Raw genomic sequence first — 7,714 nt, forward strand, 5'->3', positions numbered from 1 at the left:
AAGGTGAGTTTTTTAATCTCTCTACTCCCACACATTCCTCCAACTCAATCTTTTCCTTTTTCTTATTCCCTTTACTCTGTGGATGATCCTGCATGGGAAATCTCTACTTGGACCCTCAAAAGATATGGAATTAGTAAAAACCATCATCCTGCTATAATCTGAGTTCCTGAAAAGAGTGATCTAAGTTTCCAGTAAACAAGCAAACAAGCCAATGAGAGAGACTGTGTGTGTGAGAGAAAGACAGAATATTGGCTGGCAACCCTAATCTTACCCCCAACCAATGTAAGTCCTAAAGTTTGTGTTTCAAATTGAATGCTCAGACCTGAAGACTCATGTCCCCCTAAAATCCTCTGTGCAAACCTAACAGCTTTATTCACTGGAAACAAGGCAAAAGTGCCTCAACAAGTGTCTGATAAACAAAACTTGTACCTACACACAACAGAACATGACTCAGCAACACAAAGGACAAGCTGCCAAGTCATGTAACAGCAAGGATAAACTTTAATGAATTTTTCTAAATGAAAGCGACCAGAACCAAAAGAGTTCATTCTGTAAGATTTTATGTATACAACATTCTGGCAAAACTACTGCATCAGTGGTTTCCAGGAGTCAAGGGTAGAAGGAATATTAACTGAGGGGGCTACACAGGGACAGTTAAGGTACCATTGAACACAAATCTCCTGGAAAATGGCAGATCAAGATGACAAAGTGTTAACAGATGATTTTCCCATTGGAAAAAATTTGAATGTTCAGCAAATTCCAAAATTTACATTTATTTTTCTTAGTTTTAAACTCTTTTTTTTTTAATTTCCATTTATTTTTATTAGTTGGAGGCTATTTGCTTTACAATATTGTAGTGATTTTTGCCATACATTGACATGAATCAGCCATGGATTTACATGTGTTCTCCATCCCGATCCCCCCTCCCACCTCCCTCCCCATCCCATCCCTCCGGGTCTTCCCAGTGCACCAGGCCTGGGCACTTGTCTCATGCATCCAACCTGGGCTGGTGATCTGTTTCACACTTGATAGTATACTTGTTTCAACGTTATTCTCTCAGAACATCCCACCCTCGCCTTCTCCCACAGAGTCCAAAAGTCTGTTCTGTACTTCTGTGTCTCTTTTTCTGTTTTGCATATAGGGTTATCGTTACCATCTTTCTAAATTCCATATATATGTGTTAGTATACTCTATAGGTCTTTATCTTTCTGGCTTACTTCATTCTGCATAATGGGCTCCAGTTTCATCCAACTCATTAGAACTGATTCAAAGTATTCTTCTTAATGGCTGAGTAATATTCCATGGTGTATATGTACCACAGCTTTCTTATCCATTCGTCTGCTGATGGGCATCTAGGTTGCTTCCATGTCCTGGCTATTATAAACAGTGTTGCGATGAACATTGGGGTACACGTGTCTCTTTCAGATCTGGTTTCCTCGGTGTGTATGCCCAGGAGTGGGGTTGCTGGGTCATATGGCAGTTCTATTTCCAGTTTTTTAAGGAATCTCCACGCTGTTCTCCATAGTGGCTGTACTGGTTTGCATTCCCACCAACAGTGTAAGAGGGTTCCCTTTTCTCCACACCCTCTCCAGCATTTATTGCTTGTAGACTTTTGGATAGCAGCCATTCTGACTGGCGTGTAACGGTACCTCATATTTTTCTTAGTTTTAAATTCTTAAAGCAGCCTTATACATTAAAAAATGTGTGTATGTTTCTGAACCAATTTTTTCTTTCATTAAGAGTTTGTAACAAACTGAATATCTGAGGGTGAAAATTGATAAATATTAAATGGTGAAAGAAATCATTACCTTTTACTATAAGTAGAAAAGTTCTAAGGCTAATAAGGGATAAACACCTAGACTATTGAATTGCCATTTATTCCTGAAAAATCATCTAATTTCAGCATAATCACAGTATAAATATTTAATTGTTTATCAAAAATATTCAAGGGAGAGATGAGCTTTTAGCTCCTACCATGTAGCTACCTACATTCTGCAGGTAGGTATAAGGAAGTGCTAAACTTTTCAATTCAATTAGAACTTGAAAGCTGCCCACTTTGAGATTCGCTGTCAGTTTGAATTGATTGACATTCACTGTTTTATATTTCTGTGATGTTTTTGTTGTTGTTTATAAGGTTCTTTCACTTTTACTATTTTATTCTATTATAAAATACATGGTTCAGATTCAAAAATATGAAGATACAAGCTATAGCTATAGTTTTACAACAATAAAGAGACGAACCTAGATATATAAGAAGAAAGATTAAAACCTAACTTTAAATTGTAAGAAATGTCTGTCCTTCACACTTGCAAAAATATGAAAAATGGATGGCAAAATATACTGAATTCTCACTGTAATACTTTAATACTAAGAGAAATTCAGCAGAAAGAAGCTTATCTGTCATTTTACCTGAGATGTTTGGAAGGTGAAAATAGAGAAAGGATCTAGGTGATCGCTTGTGCTGATCTCTTGCGGATTGCATTATAGAAAGATTTCACAGTATCCCTTCATTCATCAATAAAATGATTAGATATTTAAATATTCAGAAATGTATTAATAATCCCAAAAATATTTTATCAGTTTTTCCTACAAACCGTTTAAATATCATTCTAGCATTTAAGATAAGAGCAAATAATTGAGACAGTACTAAAAATCAGATAATCTTTTAAAACTTTTTTTCCTTTGTAAATTTACTTGAGTAAAATTGACCTTTTTTGGTGTTCATTAAAGAAATTGTAACACATCCTTGTAACCACCACAACAAGCAGGGTCCAGCAAAGTTTATCAACCCCCCCAGAAACTGCTTAAGTCTATCCCTTATAGTTACAGCATGCTCCAACCCCTGACAAATACTGATTTGTTCTCTTTACTATAGCCTTGCCTTTTCTAGAATGTCATATAAATGAAAAATGCAGTATGTGACCTTTACACGTGGATGTTATATATGGGATATACAAACAAGAGTAATTAAAAAAAAAAAAAACCTTAATAAAATCATGTAGAGCTCATTAAAATAACTATGGAAACATGCCCACAGACTTGGAACTGAAGATAAAATCAGTTTTATAATATATAAGGTCAGAACAAAAGGCTAGAAATGGTACCTTCTTTCAAAAGACTAAAGTGTAAAGCTGTCCCCAAATTCACCTCTCATAAGCATTTATCTTTTAGATATGTTCTACAACTTGACAATTCTTATAAACTGGCTATTCCCATTTCCCCCTTTGGAATATGGGGCCACACAGTTTCCACCTGTTAAGGTCAATTAATTTGTGAAAGAGCTCCAACAGCTTTGAGCAAAAGCTCTTTTCCTTTTATTAAGGAATCAGAATTGCCATATGTTAATTGCTAATCCATTTCTCACCTAGAATAGTGAGACAACACAAAGGCATTATTTACACAGCATATTAAATTACTGCTTTTTAAAAATATAAATGGATATTTCTATAACAATAATGATAAGCTTTCCCACAAGAATTTAACTTTTATTTGTGAATTTATTTTCTCTAGTCCAAATTTAGGAAGAAAACATTGATAGAGGAGAAAAATTCTTTCAAATGATTTTTGATTCATCTTTATAAATGAACTGAAGATTATGGGTATAATAATTTATAATAAAGAACAACTCCATAAATATTAGTTTATTATAGAAAATGCATAACTTTATATCAATTAGGAGATTGTTTTGTTAGCTGGACCTCTCAGAGAGCATAGTGATGGGATAGACAACACTAAATAAAGTTTCTACAACTTCCTAGGGCTGGCATATCTAGAAAGTGATAAAGAAGGTCCCATTTCTTACTTGAATTTATGGTACTTTATTTGTTGTATAGTTTGAATGACAACTGTGAATGTCTAAATATAAGAAAGGTTAAGAAGAAAACTTCCAGACTGCTTGATGGAGCTAAGAATTCTTATCCATTACACAGGTTTGTTAAGGAAAAAAAAAAAAAAATCAGGGTTGGAGAAAAGGAATCAGTATCTCAATTTATGTTTCCTATTATCTGTCATTTTCTCTTTCTTATTATAATAATATAGAATTTCAAACTCTATCAGCCATCTAGCCATCATAGTATTTGGAAACTGGTGAGAATATACAGTTTCACATATACTTCACTACCCTGGAAGTTTGCAGAACACTAACAATGAAATTTGCTCTCATAAATAATAGAATAGCAAAGCTTTGTCTTGAAATACTATGCTTCAATCTTTGCAGATTAGAGAGCTATCACACAAGATGATAAAGGCTAAAATCTCACCCACAATCTGTGAGTCCTTGGAACATGTCTATTTTCCAAATAAATCTCAAAATAATATTTTTATTTCATTCATGTGCAATACAATCTCATGCTACAGCTGATTCATTTCTCCACTAAAGACAATTAGTTCATGTATTTTCCTATACTGGTTATTCTTTTCCATAAACAACTTAAGAAGTCATTAGCCTTGCTTATAACAATAAATGGATATTGAGCCTTATGTGTCAGGTGCTTTATTAGTCAGGTTTTTACAAGAAAAGAGTTATTCAAAAGGGAATCCATTTAGTTTCCCTACTTCCAATCTTCTGAAGACTACGTCTATCCAGGCTTTTGGAGCATTCATTCACATGAAACAATCTAAAACTGCCCAGCTGATGAATTTAATGCTTCTACAAATATGACAAATAGAAGACTCAGCCTTGCATCTGGGGAGCAGCTGAGGATTAGCAATCTGGATGGGCATTCCAGGAGAGGTCAGGAGTAAGGACTCTGGCTATGAGTTTTCAGAAAGGGAACACTGAAATGGAATGGGAATACACCAAAGGAGGGCTTAGAGAGGAAAGAAGAATCTGGAGAGGAAAGAAGAATCAATTCTATGCAAAAGCAAGAAGCAGCATATATCTAGTGTCTGCACTCAACTTCACATTGTCTTTGGCCCCATGGAAAAAATAGGCCTTTTTTTCTTAACTCAGGTAATTAGTGTTCACCCACTAAGTAAATTTGTTCTTTTTAAAAACTGTATTTATTTTACCTGGAGAATATTTTCTTTACAATATTGTGTTGGTTTCTGTCATAGATCAACAAGAATCAGCCATAGGTATGCCCCCTCCCTCTTGAACCTCTGTCTCACCTTCCACCCCATCCCACCTCTCTAGGTTATCACACAGCAGGGGTTTGAGCTCCAGGCCTCACGCAGCAATTTCCCACTGGCTATCTGTTTTTTTTACATATGGTAATTTATATTGTCTATGTTTCCAGGCTACTCTCTCAATTTATCCCACCCTCTCCTTGCCCCACTGTGTGCTGATGAACTGATTTGCAAGTCAGCAAAAGAAAATTTGTTTTTGAAAAGGGTATAGCTTCCTTCACTTTAAGATGTGAAACACAAATCTTCAAATTCTACCCCATTTGTCATGCACTGGAGAGTAGAGAGTCAGGCCAAAAGTAAGACAATATGTTTGTCATATGCTTCCCAGGTGGTGCTAGTGGTAACGAATCTGCCTGCCAATGCAGGAGACATAAGAGACACGGGTTCAATCCCTGGGTCAGGAAGATCCGCTGGAGGAGCGCGTAGCAAGCTACTCCAGTACTCCTGCCTGGAGAAACCCCATGGACAGAGGAGCCTGGCAGGCTATAGTCCATGGGGTCACGAAGAGTCTGACCTGACTGAAGCAACTTGGCCCAGCACACTTGTTCTGCAAATAGCATCTACTGATCCTGCCGCCTGGAGGTACGCCTTTGCCCTTCCTTTAACCTAACTTTGGTTAGGCAGTTCTCCTTTTGCAGATTTGGAATTACGGAATGAGGATAAAAGCAAGAGTCAAGAGAAAAACAGGAAAGAGAGAAACCTCAGATGTTTAATTATTTAATTATATTAATTGATTAACATAAATTGCCTCTGGTTATTTCAGTTTTACACCTGACTTATTTGGGGGCTTGGGCCCTGATAAGCTGACTTTGCACCTAGACCCAGAAAGCTCAGAACAAATCACTGATGACAGCTAGGCAGTGATTCAGAAATTGCATCCGTCTCTAAACCCACACTCTGGCCTGTCTAATCTCACTTTGCTCTTGGTTCCAAATTTGTGATTCCTTACGGTAACTTCACACTTCCCTTAAAACTTCACTTTGCTTCCTCTGCTTTGCTGCTAAGAGACTCTAGCATTTGGACACTAGTTTTTAGTGTCATCTGTGGGCAGCAAAGTGTTAACTCAGCAGACCTAAGTTTCCCAAAAATAATCTCAGAATCCATACCCCAACGCCCTCCCCCACTCAAAATAAAAAAAAAAAAGAAGAGGTGATCTTGGTAAAATAAGTGTGATGAGCAGACCAAAAGTGAACGTCCATATATTTAAGTAGAATTGATGGCTTTTAAAATCAAATCTATGCCTAGATTTTGTGTTGTCTCCCCCTACTCCTTGCTCTCCACTCGACTGTGTGTCTGTCTTTAGTTATAAAAGCTTCCACACTATTGTACTATTATATGCTTCCTTGCCTCTGTGTCTCTGGTCATGCTATTGTCTGTGTTTGGAAGATCTTTCCCCTCTTCTCTATCTTTTGAAATTTTATTTATCCTTCAAGGCTCAGTTCAGATATAACATCTTTGGTAACGCTTGTTATTTGCTGTTGTTGTTCAGTCACTGAGTCATATCTTTGCAACTGCATGGACTGTAGCACACCAGGCATCCCTGTCCTTCACTGTCTCTTGGAGTTTACTCAAACTCATGTCCCTTGAATCAGTGATGCCTTCCAACCATCCCATCCTCTGTCGCCCCCTTCTCCTGCCCTCAATCTTTTCCTAGCATCAGGGTTTTTTTTCTAATGAGTCGGCTATGTGCATCAGGTGGCCAAAGGATTGGAGCTTCAGCTTCAGCATCAGTCCTTCCAGTGCATATTCAGTTTTGATTCCCTTTAGGATTAATTGGTTTGATCTTTTTGCTGTCCAAGGGACTCTTAAGAGTCTTCTCCAGCACCACAATGCAAAAGCATCAATTCTTCAGTGCTCAGCCTTCTTTATGGTCCAACTCTCAAATCCATACATGACTACTGGAAAAACCATAACGTTGACTGTACATACCTTTGTCAGTATAATAATGTCTCTTCTTTTGAACACACTGTCTAGTTTTGTCATAACTTTTCTTCCAAAGAGCAAGCGTCTTTTAATTTCATGGCTGCAGTTACCGTCCACCATGATTTTTGAGCCTCTCACTGTTTCCATTTCACCAGTTAGAATCAATTGTTTACTCTCTGCTAATTTAGGCATTCAGGTTACACTTTATTGGGAAAGCACAGTCTTAGAGTTTGTTGTGTTTATCTTCAGCCATCAGAAGATTAAAGAACAGGAAAAAAAAGTGTCTTAATTATTTTATATCCTCTAATTTGTGGTGATACCCATAATCAACTAGGTTTGTTGCCCCCCTGCCCCTGTATGATTTTTTTTTCTCTGCTTTCCATTCCCAACTCTTAAATTATAATCAAAGTAAAAAGCATAACTGTTATGGAAAAAGTATCAAGACAAGTCTTCTAGCCATACCTTTTCACCAGATTGCAACCAATAAACAACCCATATGAATATTCTGGAATCACTTCTAATCCTAATGCTTTGATCCTAATAAACAGTTAAGTATATGAATTGAATTTGATTAAAGTAAAAAGCTACCCAGTCTCTCTTAAAATATTCTCACTGGCCCACAACTAATCATCTTACTAGTTAGATGACAACTTGATGAAAATTA

This window comes from Cervus canadensis, chromosome 26, assembly GCF_019320065.1.
Source record: "Cervus canadensis isolate Bull #8, Minnesota chromosome 26, ASM1932006v1, whole genome shotgun sequence".
NCBI classification, from domain to species: Eukaryota; Metazoa; Chordata; class Mammalia; order Artiodactyla; family Cervidae; genus Cervus; species Cervus canadensis.